The sequence below is a fragment of a genome, unplaced genomic scaffold (assembly GCF_019419815.1).
Source record: "Pyrus x bretschneideri cultivar Hongxiangsu unplaced genomic scaffold, Pyrus_bretschneideri_v1 Contig90, whole genome shotgun sequence".
Taxonomy (NCBI): Eukaryota; Viridiplantae; Streptophyta; class Magnoliopsida; order Rosales; family Rosaceae; genus Pyrus; species Pyrus x bretschneideri.
In genome coordinates this window covers 521927-536821 of record NW_025999832.1, presented here as the reverse complement: position 1 = coordinate 536821, position 14895 = coordinate 521927, and positions in this window count along the sequence as shown.

Sequence of the window (14895 nt, the reverse complement as noted above, 5' to 3'; positions counted from 1 at the left end):
GTCTTTGTTGGTGTCTTAAGATAATTGATTTGGCGACTACGAAGGATTCAGAATTCCATCCCATGCAAATGCGACCTGTGCAAGTAATGGCTTCTAACAGAAAAGAGAATTGCCGTGCAAGATAAAATAACCTTTTTGTTTCGTTACGATTCGACCTTCCACTGTACCTAAATTTTAAATTGAAAAAAAATAATATTCTAACAGCATTTGGGAGAAAAATAAACTAAAAAAAATACTTAAATATTCATAGGAATGCTTGTTATATTTGGAGGATATATATCACTATCGACCATATAAAGAGAAGATAAATCAATTGAACGGTTTTAATTAATTCTCATGCAAGCAACAATACAGAAACAAAAAATCTGGACGCGAAATAGAGAAAAGGCCACAAAGAAGAAGAATCAAGGGACAACCTAGTTCAAATCGAATCAATCTACAGTTTAGAGGTACTACTGTCCCTATTGTGAAAGGGATTGCTCTCAGGGAAGCTTCAAAATTAGCAAGACCAAAGTTTTAAGCCTGTCTCTGTGGGGGGTGATGCTAAGTTGGTAATCGATGGAGATTGAAGACTATTACAAAAGATATTAAGCATTTTGCTCACCAATTTGAATCGATTTCTTGGAGACGTGTTTAGAGCGACAAATTTTCTAATTGCTTTCACAAATATGGATAATATAGCAATCAAACATCAACGACAATACTTCAATTTGAAAATTGATAATTTTAACTAATTTTTCCTCAAAAGTAATACGCAAGGAACTTACTCATTCTCATTCCACTAGACATATGCATTCTAAGAGATGACCGGCTCTTGCAACTACTTGAACCACTAGATCGGATCACTTCACCTTCGTATTCTCAACAACAATATGATGTTAAGGAACCAATTAAGCATAAAGAGATGTCAACACAGAACAAATCCCTAGATTTATCTCAATGAAAGGCTCCAAGAAGAAGTAGCAATATGTCTATATCAGCCCTTGCTTTTATATTAGCCTATTGCCGTCTTGAATAGGTATATAAGATTATTATCCTACTAATTAAGAAAGTAAATCGGTCGGATTCTTCCCTTTTTGGATATGCAGTATGAATTAATACTACAACTCAATTCGGGTAATAAAAAAAATTTGTAAAAGAAGAAAAATAACGCACTAGAAAAGGAAACGCCTTCTCTTCTCCACCCAAAAACTGATACATGCATTCGTCAACAATCCCCTACGTGAATGGGTAGGAGTCCTACGTACTGACATAGGGATTGCATTAACAGTCCTACGTACTGAAAGGAATCGTCCTCTGTTTTTTTTTTTTTTTTTTTTTTTAATAGGCAAGTTTTTTGTTTAGAGAGGAACCCTTGCCAATATAAACTTGTGTGAAACTTGGCTTGCACTAGAGGCTTGCCATTGGACTTCGTTGAGTGACATTATAATCCACTCAAAATTTGTTTTATATTAAAGTCCTAAATCAATTACTAATTCTTATTTTAAAAAATATGTAGTAAACATGTAAATTCATTATCATATAAATGCTAGGTACTTGAATCAAAATTTGAAAACTAATAAGGTCTCAGTCAATGAAGATTATTAACTAGGGACTGGATACTAATTTTTCCTATGTATACATTGGTAAACGTTGGATGAAATAAAAACAAGCTCTTATGTTCTAAAATTAAAAATTAAAGATGCACGATTTAATCGATCCCCTCCCCCAAAATCAAGCCTTCGATTTTAACCTCTTAAGAAAATGGAACAAAATAATTCCTCAAATTAATGGCTGATGGATTTTAGTGTTAGCTACAATCAGGTACAAATTAAAGAAGGAAATACTGGATGAAGCGCATATCTTAACTTATGTGATGCATCCCGAAAGTACCAAGATGTATCATACTATTCGACCTTTCTACTATTGGCCTGGTATGAAAAGAGAAATTGTTGAGTATGTAAATCGTTGTGCAGTTTGTCAATAGGTCAAGGCGGAGAGAAAGAAGCCATTTGGGTTGCTACAACCACTCCCGACACACCAGTGGAAATGAGAAGATATTATGATGGATTTCGTGTACAAATTACCTCGTACGTAAAATGGATATGATGGTATCTGGGTGATAGTTGACCGACTTACCAAATCAGCACACTTTATACCCGTTCATGAAAATTACTCGTTGAGTCAATTGGCCGAACAGTTCATCTCTGAAGTTGTTAAGTATCATGGAGTTCCAGTTAGTATCATTTCTAATCGGGACCCCCGATTTACTTCGAAGTTCTGGGTAGCTTTCCAAGAAGCTTTGGGATCAAGATTACTCTATAGCACCGCCTATCTCCTCAAACTAATGGGTAGTTAGAGAGAACTATCCAGACATTGGAGGATATGTTAAGATTATCAGTTCTACAGTTCGAAGACACTTGGCACAAACGCTTACCATTGATAAAGTTCGCCTACAACAACAACTTCCATGCCAGCATTGGTATGGCACCATTTGAAGTGTTGTACGGAAAACCATGTTGTACCCCTCCGTGTTGGTCAGAAGTTGGTGAAAGAGTTTTGGTGGGCCCTGAGATCGTGGATGAGATGACGTAGAACATTCAGGTGATAAAGGCTAACCTGAAAGCAACCCAGGATCAGCAGAAGAGTATAGTCGACAGACATTCCACCGATAAAGTTTATAAGGTTAATGATTGGGTATTCGTGAAGCTCTCACCATGGAAAGGTGTTGTACGATTCAGAAAGAAAGGGAAGCTCAGCCCTAGGTACATCGGACCATACCAAATCGTTAAGTAAGTCGGTGAAGTTGCCTATCGACTCGCTTTACCACCAGAGTTGTCGAAAGTACATAATGTGTTCCACTTGTCGATGCTACGGAGATACGTCTCTAATCCGTCATATGTCATCCCTTCTTAGCCACTAGAGATCAATCTAGATTTGACTTATGACAAGGTACCAGTGACGATTCTTGATTGGAATGACAAAGTTCTTAGAAATAAGATTGTTCGATTAGTGAAAGTCTTGTGGAGAAACCATTCAGTTGAGGAAGCTACTTGGGAGATAGAGAAGCGCATGAGAAATTTGTATCCACGTCTATTCTTTGATTATGATCTATAGTCAGTCTTGAAATTTCGGGGATGAAATTTTCTTAAGGGGGTAGGTTGTGACGACCTGTCCTTAATTTTCTATCTAATTTCTCCCCTAGTATGTGAATTGACAATTATGCCCTTGTTGGCAAGTGACGTGGACGTGTTTATTTGATCTTAAATTATTATTCTCGCTATCGTAATTAAATAGTACTCATTGATATGATTGTGTGAGCGCAAGTTCGACCCGAATTAGATTCGTAAGGAAAAAGTTACTCTCCGTTAAAATACGTTGACCATGGGTATTCTTGTACACGCGCGTATGGATTTACAGTGTCTAAAACATTTGAAGAAATCTAATTTTATACATTAAGGGTTGTACAAACTCTGAAAGTCAATCAATCCCACAAAAAGGGGATCAGTGTTCCCTCTCCCTCACACAATCAGCCAATCACTTTGCACAAATCACCCTCCTCCATTCATTTTCCTGGTTTCCTCTCCTCACCATCCAATTAGATTCTGCCCTCCTTTACATAACCAATCAGTGAGCTTCACACTCACACCAGTCGCCACTGAGAAACTCAGAACTCTCTCTCTACACTATTTTTCCCCCAACTCTCATTCTATCTGCAACACACAAACTCGACCTAAAAACTACCCCATTGTGTTCCCCTCACCACCACGAACATAGCCACGCAACCAGATCGTGATTTAGTTAAGGTTTGACTCACCAACTTAGAAGCTCCAATTCAAGAAGTTTGAGTCCAACGAGTTTCAGGCCGAGTCAAGGAGTTTTAAAGGTCGGGGAAGTTTTCTTGTAACTCCTTGAGGCTCCTAGGACAAGTTTGAGGAAGTTTTGACATGAAACCACCCAGTTTCAAGAAGTCTCAGTTTTGGCTTGATCTTTCAAGCCATTTTCAAGCCACCTCCGTCCACTTTTTGGACTCCAAAAAGGTATAACATGATTTTACTCTTCATAAGCTTCATTTCCATATAAATTTTGTAAAAAAAAATGGTTGAGAAATGAAGAAGATATGAAGGTTTGAAAATTTCCTAGAAACCGGCGACTTTTTCCAGATTTTGGCGAATAAGACGACGACGACTGGCAAGGACCACTGGAGAAGACGATGGAACATTCCGTCAACTCTGACGGGATATCCTAACAGCGTTAAGTAATGGCGTTACTATTTAACAGAATATTCCGTCACTTTAACGAAATATTCTTAAAGGCCGTTAGGGCCTCTGTCAGCTTTGCCTGTGAGTGTGGCCGTGCCATAGCTGGCTCGTGGAGGCGCGTTCAGTGTCCAAAAATTATTCTGAAAATTTATATAGGTTCATGATGTTGAGTAGATTGATTTCATGTAATTAAACCCTAGGTTTGAGCAAACTATGGGGGTCTTATTTAAGTTTCCGTATATGTGTTTAATTAATTTAAACATAGTTATTTCACATATAGGAGAAACGTATCCCGAGGACTTAAGGGGTCAGGCAAGGATTGGGGGCTACGATCCGACAACGTATTTGTGAGTGGGCAGTTTGTTTTATACCTATACATACTTATAGTTTCCATAAATGCGTATTTACTTCATTTTTACGCTTATATTGCCAAGTATCGTTATTGTGATAGTAAATGTGATAAATGTTGCTGTATGGTTGGGATATTACTGTCATGACATTTATACATCCGCACCGTTCGCTCGCCTTGGATCCAAGTTTGGTGCCAGTCCTGTCATTTAGATTGCATTAGGCAATTGCAACTTGTATGTGATCGTGTTTTTGCACCAACCTTCACGTGATCGTAGTACTAAAGTGTATTGATTATACCCAGTCTTGTTCGTGTCAGAATTTATCTATACGAACTCGTGTGTCAGCTTAGATGACACTTAATTATACTTGATTATCACATGGTTATATTACTGCAGCATTTGATATATCATGACTTGGCATATTTCTGGTTATATTGTTGTAATACTGTCGTTTACATACTTACGTAGTATGTTTTAAGGAAACTATACTTGTTTTACAGTGAGGAGTTAGTATGTTTGAAAATAAAGGTTTTCTTACAAACATTGTTTTGTTGACCCACTCAATTTTGTTTTTTGCCCTTCCAGGACCTAGATAGTTGTACTCTTTGTGGCATTCAAGGAACCTTCGACAGTTTTGACATTATCTCTGTTTAGAAGTATGAACTTATCCACTGTTGTGTAATAAGTGTACTTCAGCTACTTTGACTACTTCACTGTAGTCTTACTGTCTATTGTGCTCTAAATAATTGTGGTGGGTTTTTCCCACGACTGCGCACTCTTTCGCTATTTAATTTAAATTAGTTCTAGTTTAGTTTTAATATATTCACTTTTTCACATCACTTATCCTTTATGATTACGTTACCTCACGGTGACGACTATCATGCTCTGACATCCTAAGGTCGAGGTGTGTCATAAAAGATAAACAGATCTAGAATGAAGAAATAATATGTCAAACATAAAATCAAAACCCATATGCGTAAAATCCAAAAGGACACATCAAATATAAACCTTTGGCTCTTGATACCACTTGAAGGGAAATAATGAGATTTCTATGGGATTTCTAGTGACTAGTATGCATATATAATTCAAAATTTATATACATAAGCAACGGAAGCATATTATCACATATTATCAAAGCTATAGTCATGCAAATCCTTTTCAAGAAGCATAGGTTCATATATGATGCATCAAACAAAATATTGAAGAACAAAGTGAAGGTTGAGTTTTATACCTCTTGATCTAGACTTTAGACCAAGGATGGACCACCTCCAAGCTCTTTGTTCTTGGAACTCCTTGAGTCTAGCCTCCCTCCTTGTTTCCTCCACCTTGATAGATTTGGAACTCCTTTGATTCTCCTTTAGTCTCCAAAGTAGAAGACCTCTAAAGATCCACACCCACTAGTGTAGTGGATGGATGTTGGAATAACCAAAATGAGAAGAGATGATTAGCTATTTCCCTTCTTGGTGGCTGGCTATGTGTGTGTGGAGAGAGTGAGAGACTTGTTTTTCTGTAGTTGAAAAAAATAACACACACAAAAGCCATAATGAAACATTTTCATTCAACTCTCTTTATAAAGGTAAAAGAAGTAAGTCAACTAATTGACTCTTTCTCTCTCTTCTTTCCTCATCTTTGGCTGGCCCCTTAGTGTAGGTTTGGACTATGGGTTTTTATCATTTCAAGTCATCCTATGCTTGAATAAAAAGCCCAATGGGTTTGGGCCCGATGGGCCCGAATGAACTCAAACTTTTCTTTAAGTCCGAAACGATCTTTCATCGCTTCTATGATTTCTTTAGACTTTCTAATTAATCATAGAACGTAATTAATCCAATTAATTAATTCCATCATCCTTTAGTTGTCTCACCACAAGAGTGTATCGGTGTACAATTGTTTTAGTTTCTAATTAGTGAGGTAGTGAGGTGATTGGTACCAATCCAATTGATTAGTATTTATCCAATCACTCAGTGAATTAAAACTTAATTTTAATTCTCCTTCTTCCTTGATGACTACTTATTTAATCATCTAGAAGAACCCATAAGCCATGAGTGACATCTTATCATGGCTACCCAAGCTAATGTAGAATTTGGTCAGAGAACCTATTTAGTTGGAATTACAATGTAATTTGATCCTTCTCTAATACAATACTCACAATCATATTACTAGGGTAAGGATACTAAATGTCAAACCCCTAATGTGATTATACCAAGTTATATGATTTAATTGAGTCGTATAGGAACGCCTTCCATCATTACGCTCGATACTTCGGTCATAGATTCCCGAATCATATATAAGAGTATTCTTCCTCTCATAACAAGGATTAGAGATCCATTGTTGATCATTCACATGCATCTGAGAATAAATTATTGACCCCAACAATGCATAGAACACATCCAAGATGAGATGTGGTTACGTCTCATTATCAAATGACAAGTAATGTATCCCCAAGAAAACTATGATGTCTCAGGTCAAATGATTATTTACATTATTCCAATCAGTAGAGTTACTTGCTTGACATGTGAGTAGACCTCCATGCAAGTACTATTGTTTGATTATGTTCAGTGAACTTATTCCCTTAATGAGCACCTACATACTTGTCTCAGTGTCACTACACGAATGGCTTGAGATTTTCCATCCTTCCCATTTGAAAGGGACATAGTATGTACTGGTCTATGTATTGTCAGTGTCCTTCTGACAATCCTATGACCAGGACCCTTTTGGACATTATGGTTATGTGAAGAAGGTCTTTGCAGTCTAACATCATTAGATTACTTCTTCCATCAATCTATTGCCCATGGATTCACTATTTTGGATGTATATCGTTTATTGAGATAGTCCTAATAAGTGACTTTGCTCTTTTACTGTATGAGAGTTATCTACACATACATACATTGTCCTGAAAAGGTTTATTCCAAAGATTGACTTTTAGGGCATATCTCCAACAATTTCCCACTTGCATTAAAGTCAATCATTATTGCATCTTATAGATGCTAGTCGAGTGAACTTGAGCTCGTAGGTTAACTAGGTTATGTATTAATCCTTTTAACTTAGAAAAAGGATTTACTTCTTAAATGTTTCGAAAACATTTAACATTGTCTCTTCCTTGTGTTCAAGTACTTTGATGAGACCTTGATTCCATGGCTTAAACTATCGCCCCATTACGTCGCAATATCCTACTAATGGCCTTATGGTTTGGATTCAATCATTGGTTCAAAATAAATCTCGTCTATTCGAAACACCTTTTGAAGCAGTTTCTAAAACTTTAATATATATCGACATATATTTCGTTTGTATACTTTATACAAACTTTGCTCCAACATGAAGTTCCATTGTAGTATCATACTAACAATACATTCATATGATTAGTACTTCATCCACCATGAAGTTCCATTTGTTAAAATGGGTTATTGTCACTTTGGTTTATAACCTAAGTGAATGCACACTTCCAGAGTCCCACCCTGATATTCCTTTCTCAAAGGTAATAATACTTTATCAGTTGCTATGGTTCTGATCCTGGGGTTTTAGTAATATTTGAAAGTGACAACCCTGCTGGTTATTCACCTTTGGATATCATCTCACAAGTCCATACATGTGTCCCTTTTTGTGATTTTGTGACATATTCTTTATAAGGGTCATGAAAGTAGTTTTTCTATCATATGTAGAAATACTTTCTCAAATCTTCAACGTTTAAGATTCAATTTCCTTATATAACATTCTTGAGACAGCCTTGCTATGTCATTAAGTCCATTTTTAAGTCTATACTTCAAAATTGACCTTGTCACAATTTGTCATTTTAAGTAACATTTTTTTTCATTAAGTCTATCAGATAGACTTCATTCATAACATGTTGCTCAAAAGTATGACATCACTCTCACTGTCCTTGTTGTAACTAAGCATTCATTCGAAACTTTAAGAAAAAACTTAACATTTATATTTTCTTGATTCGAATATATATAGCTCCCACTAACTTGTCTTGGATCTATTGCCAATCTTTTAGTCCATTAGCTTATTATTGAAGACTCAATTGATTTGAGGCAATCAACAATTCTAGCTAATACAAGTTGTTTAAATGAACATACACAAAGAATTCCTTCTTAAGTAATCCATCAATATTGGATTAAAACTGGATTTAGATCCAATACCAAATGTGTGACTTGTTTTGTCAAGTCCTTTCATTTAAAACATATGGTGTCAAAAACCATATTTCAAGTTTTAGTCATACTAAGACTTTTAAAGTAGTCATATAAGAATTATCCAAATCTTTAGTGGAAGCATGGATCCAACTAAGGATATAGAAATTCAACCATACCTCCTAGGTGGTTGATTTAATTCTTTATCAAAACTACATAGAGCATTATAGTTACATGAGGTGCCGAAATTGGATTGTCTTGTTGTTAAAGAATATGTTGTGACTCATTTTGAAACTATTGTCCATTTGCTTTGTTCTTAGCTTGTTCTCATAAGAGAGAATGATGGACAACTCCCAACATATAACCATTTTATGATAGGTTGGTGAAACCAACATTCATAGGCTATTCTTAGAATGTTACACAACATAGAATTTTAACACTTAGAAGAGCTTGAGAACTTTAACAATTAAAATTACAAGTTCAATAAGAATAGTTATGTACTATTAATTTTAGACAACTATAAACCAATCATATTCAAGTTTATATACTTTTTCTCACCTCCCACTGTTTCTCATGACTTTAATGAGAAATTGCATTATACATTCGTAGTGTATATTCTGAAGTATACGGGTAGAGGATATTGTGGAGTAGCTTCAAACCTTTTAAGTTTATTGTTCCAACTCCACTAAGTTGATGTCTTGTTATTAAGTGACTAAGGTCTTTAAACCTTTTATAGATTTTAGACACTTATTCTTGGTTTGGTTACTCAATTTAAGAATGTCTAATTAGTTGTTTAAAACTACTAGTTGAACCAATAGTGATCTTGGTTATTGTGGTTAAGTAAGTGATAACCATATATAAGAAACGATTTTCTTACGTATTATTCACTTCATTATAATGTGATCTTCCTTTTCTTCAAGAAAGGAATCTCTAGACTTTCTCAATTCATATAGAACTCATATGTAGGCAATTGGAACCAAAATCTAAAGATTCATTGTATCCATCTATGGCCAACATGTGAGATCTATCCTTAATTGATGGATCCAAATTGGATATTGCATTATATAAGTGATACATTTCTTGTATCTCAACTAGAATACAACAGGACAATATTCAATTCATAACACTACTTTGAGGAACAAATATAGTAGAAGACATTCATCACATTACATTGATATGATAAGTTAAACATTCATAATGTTTAATACAAAGGAATTAGCTCTTACATTAGAGACTAATTATATACCTTCATATAGGCACCAAAGTGGGTCTTCCATCATATGAAGCCACATAATAAGTTCTTAGCAAAATAAGAAAGTTTAAAGACTGTCTTTAAGTGCCTAACAAACTTCCTAAGTAGTTAGCAAACGGGGAAATGGAACGAAGATTATATATACCTTTGGAGGCGAGAGGGAACTGACATGACCATGAAGAGAGGGACTTTCAGGGAGACAAAATGGAGAAGGAAGAAGCAGATGACGTGATTGCAAGAGAAGAAATTTTTTGGTCGTTGGATTTGTACCAACAACTATGATCAATGGATCCACAAGATCCCCATGGGACTGATTCGGAGAAGATCTCAGTTCGTGTATTGTCTAATCTATGATCCTAAACTTCCCTCTTGATTCTCGAGTCTCCTTTACCTCCATCCATATTTTTGTTAGGAGTGTGTTATACACACCTCTTTTTACTTCTCATACACTTTTAGTTAATTTTTGTCTTTTGATTTTTTTCAATTCATTCGAATCAACGGCCAAAAATTAAAAGGGTGTGTGAGAAGTAAAAAGGAGTGTGGGAGAAGTAAAAAGATATGTGTGGATATCACACCCCTTTTGTTAACATTTAAAGAAAATTTAGAAATTCACTCCACAATCTTAAAAATTAAATAAAATAATACAAAAAGGTGAAAAAAAAAGGAAAATATATTGAGAGAGGAATCAATATTCCAAATTCCGATCCATCCAACTGTATAGAAACCTTAAGAAGTTTGAAATTTGAGCTGGGAACTGATTTAATTTTCGTAGAGGGAGTGAGTGCGCCACAAGACTAGACAAGTGGCCTACCTAAGGACCCGAGGTGGTACAATGTGCTACCTCCTAACACTTTTCTTTTTGTTTTATTTAATTGTTAGATGCAAAAGCCTTATTTGCCCATAAATTTAGCAGAAAATTTGATGAAGTTAATGAAAATGGCCAAAATGCGACATAAGAGTGAGTTCAAAAACCATAGAAAAAAAGTTTCAAGTACAAAATGAACCAAAGAGATAAATTCATAGACCATTATTGTAATTGTCGCAATATAAGTGATGCTAATTAGCAATTCTCCTTTTTACATTATTTTTCGCAAGTGAGCAATTAAAATTTAACCAATTCTCATTTGTTTAATCTTAACCTTTGTTTTCTGTATTTTGATGAAGATAACCATGGGATTGCTTTTGATTGTGTCCTGAGGGCTAATGGCGAAGTCATGACATCCCCCTGGATTGGATCAGATGCCAACTAACTCTAATAAAGAATTCTCATATCACATATTTAATGCTTGCTTTTAAGCAATTAGTTTGAATTTTGACCGGTATGCTTTCCTTTTTAATTTTTTTTTTTTATGTCAATATTATGTTTTTACTATTGACAAGTAAGGAAGAGGATCCTGGATCCATTTTGTGGGATCCTAGGTATCCTCACATCCTAACTGTTCATCATACATCGTGCAGTCAATTTTCGTTAGGTACTATTTGTTTTTAATTTGAAATAAAAAAAAGTCAAATGATTTCTGATCGCACGATGCATAATGAATGGCTAAGATGTAAGGATCCCTAAGATTCCCACAATTTGGATTCGAATGGGATCCAAATCCATCAAGTAAGGAAATTAAGGAAATGATAGTTACCTTGTACTACAGTCTAGTGGTATTCCTCTTCACTCCAAAGGCAAATTTGAACCACAATATTGCTAGCTCATTGTGAGGCTTAGCAATGAGATTTCGAAAAACAATGATGTGAGGCTTAGCAATAAAAACAATGTATTTCCTATCATGTATGAAATTGTGGGGAGATGAAAATTAGATTAGAGTAAAAAAGATATTTGACTCTCTAAAAAATCATTACCTAAACCCTAAATCATTCCCTATAGAATCAAACTGAAGAGCATGAAGAGCAAATGAAAGAATACAGTGACCCCATATATGACAATCAGTAATAAGAAGGCCTTGGTCGCTATCCACTTGATATCTTCAAAATAGGAACTAGATTCCACGGCGTCACACTCCAGTCCAACACTGACTGAATGACCACCTTAGAGTCACATTCGACCATAATCTTTGTATATCTCTTCTTCTAAGCAAAAAGAAGGCCATCTCTGATGGCCCTAGCCTCCACTTTTGAAGTAGTGGCATCGTCAAGAATTAAAGCTCCGCCTCTAGTAAGTTGCCCATTATGATTCCTTAAGAAAAACATCTCGTTGTCGCCTTGTCCCCAGCCACCGAACTGTTAAAATTTAGCTTAACAAAACTCTAATCCGGAGGATGCCATTTAATAATCGTGGAAATATAATCAGTATTCCTTCTTAACCATTACAATTAGCTTTAAGATATCACTCACCCACAGATATAGCCAATAACTTAAATTTCGTCGTGAAAGGCATAACATTTATGAACACCATATTATTTCGGTCATTCCAAATTTGCCACAAGATCTAATATTTGACTGGATTGGAATGTGAAAGATGACGGTAAGTTGTAGTTGAAGTAAATCTTGTGAGACTTAAACAAGAGGTTGCACTTTGCAGTTATACTTATAACACTTAAACTATAGGGTAAATCTCAATTTACTACCTCAAGTTTCATGGTTTTCAACATTTAGTACATGAAGTTTTTTTCATCCCAAAATCATACCTAAAGTGTTAATTTTAGGATAGTCTCATACATCCGTTAGTCTGGCTGTTAAGTTTCCGGTTAACTGATGACGTGCTGCCCATGTGGACAATGACTGGGTGCCACGTGTCATTAAGGGGTCCACGTGGGGAAGACTTTACCTTAAAAAATTAAAAAACCCAGATCCTCCTTCGTCTTCCTTACCCGACACCTTTTCATCCTCTACATCTCTTCCACGGCTCCACCCTCCCATCATTTCCTTTCTTCTTGCCCTCAATTGAAATCTGATCGGACTCAGTGCGAGGGAGAATATGTCGAACCGAAACTCTCAACCCCAACCCGCCAGAAGCAAAGGTGTCCCAACCCCAAAAGGTCTTTTTCCCCAAGAATCTAGACCACAACAATGGCGATTTTACCCCCTTGATTTTTTTTCTTGGGGCAGATTTTTCAAACCACCCCACCTCTTTAGAAAAGATGCACCAGCGGCAGCAGCAGTGGGGTCTCTCTCCGCTCCCTCATTACCACGATATCTTTTCTGTCGATCCCTCTAGTTCACACCTCCTCCTCAACGTCGGTGATTGCCAAGGCCGCATCGCCCTCCTTAACCTCCGCCTGAAATCATGGTCCTCTGGTTGTTGGGTTTTAAAGCTTGAAGCTTGCAGATGGTGGGTTTTTTTTATATGATTTATGCTCAAATTTTGGGGTTCTGGTTGTTAAATTTGTTCTTTCGAGGGTTCTATGAACTGGGTAGAAGACAATGGATTTTGCCTGGAAATTTTGAATTAGGGTTTTCTGACATTTGATTTGGTAGAAGTGGATCGGAGAAAGGGTGGCTTGGGTGGGCAAAAGGTAGGTGATGGGTAGACCTGGCATTCATGTCGGGTTTCTCGTGTTCATGTCATTTTTGTTTCATACCCGATAGCTTAACGGGTCATGTCGTGTAATACTTGTTAAAGTAAACGGGTAATATGACCCAACTCGAAATCAACCCGTTAACATTATCAGATAATATGACCCGACCCGTTACCCGTTAAGAAAAATATATTTTAAATCAATAAAAATGAAAATGAAAAACATAATTTGACCCAAAAAAAATGTAAAACATAATACTAAAGTAGTATGTACATACTAAATTTCGAAGTTGACCCCTTCATGAAAGTTGTAAAGTTTTTCATTACGACTGATTACATTTTTCACACTTCTACAATAATTATTATTAATTTTGCACTCAAATAAAAAACATTGTTCATGAGATTTGGAGGGTTTTAAAAATCTAAACGACCATGTAACCATCGTCTAAGTGTTGAGGATGCAATTATGAACGTTTATTATGCTTTCACATCTTTCAGACTTATACATTAATGATTATGAATTTTGTTTATTTTGAACTCCCCTAAAAATACTATTCATGAGAGTTTGCATGGTTTTAAAAATTCAAACGATCATATACCCATTCTGAAAGCATAGAGGATGTGACTACGAGCGTTTGTATATTTTTTTCATATTTTTAGCACATGTAAATTAATTATTATAATTTTTTTATGTATTTGGTATTTTTAAATTACTTGATATTTTTATTTTTAATGTGTTTTATGATTTTTAATCTCAATCTTTGCCTATAATATACTATAAAAATAAATAAATAAAACTTAAATTTTAAAATTTATATAGAATAATAATTAATAAACAATATATACATATTCATTATATCTATTGCATTTTATAGTAAGTTTTTTTTAGCAGTTTAAAAAATTAAAATCATCAAAATAACTTTTTTCTTATTGTGTCGAAACAGGTTACCCACGTGTCACTTTCGTGTAAACCTGTTAAGGACCCGTTATTAACGGGTTATTATCGTGTGACCCGATAATGACCCGATTAGTTATCGTGTTGACCCGAAACCCGTTATTTTCGTGTCGTTTACGTGTCGTGTTAACGGATTGTGTAAGAAATTGCCAGGTCTAATGATGGGGGATAGGAGAAGGGTGTGCTCAGGTGGAGAAGACAAAGAGGGTGGAGGGGGTGGAGGGGTGGAAGGGATGAAGGGGTGTTGGGTGGGGAAGACGAAGGGGGTTATGGGTTTTTTTTTTCATAATATTTTTATTTAATTAATTATTTTAATACTTTAAATTTGGGCTGGAATTTTTTTTTTTGAATTTTTAAATTCCATGTGGACCCCTTAATTACACGTGGTGCCCAGTCATTGTCCATATGGGGGCCACATCATCAATTAACAGGAGACTTAACAATCAGATTGACGAATGTATGAGACTGTCCCAAAATTAACACTTTAGGTATGACTCTGTGAAAAAA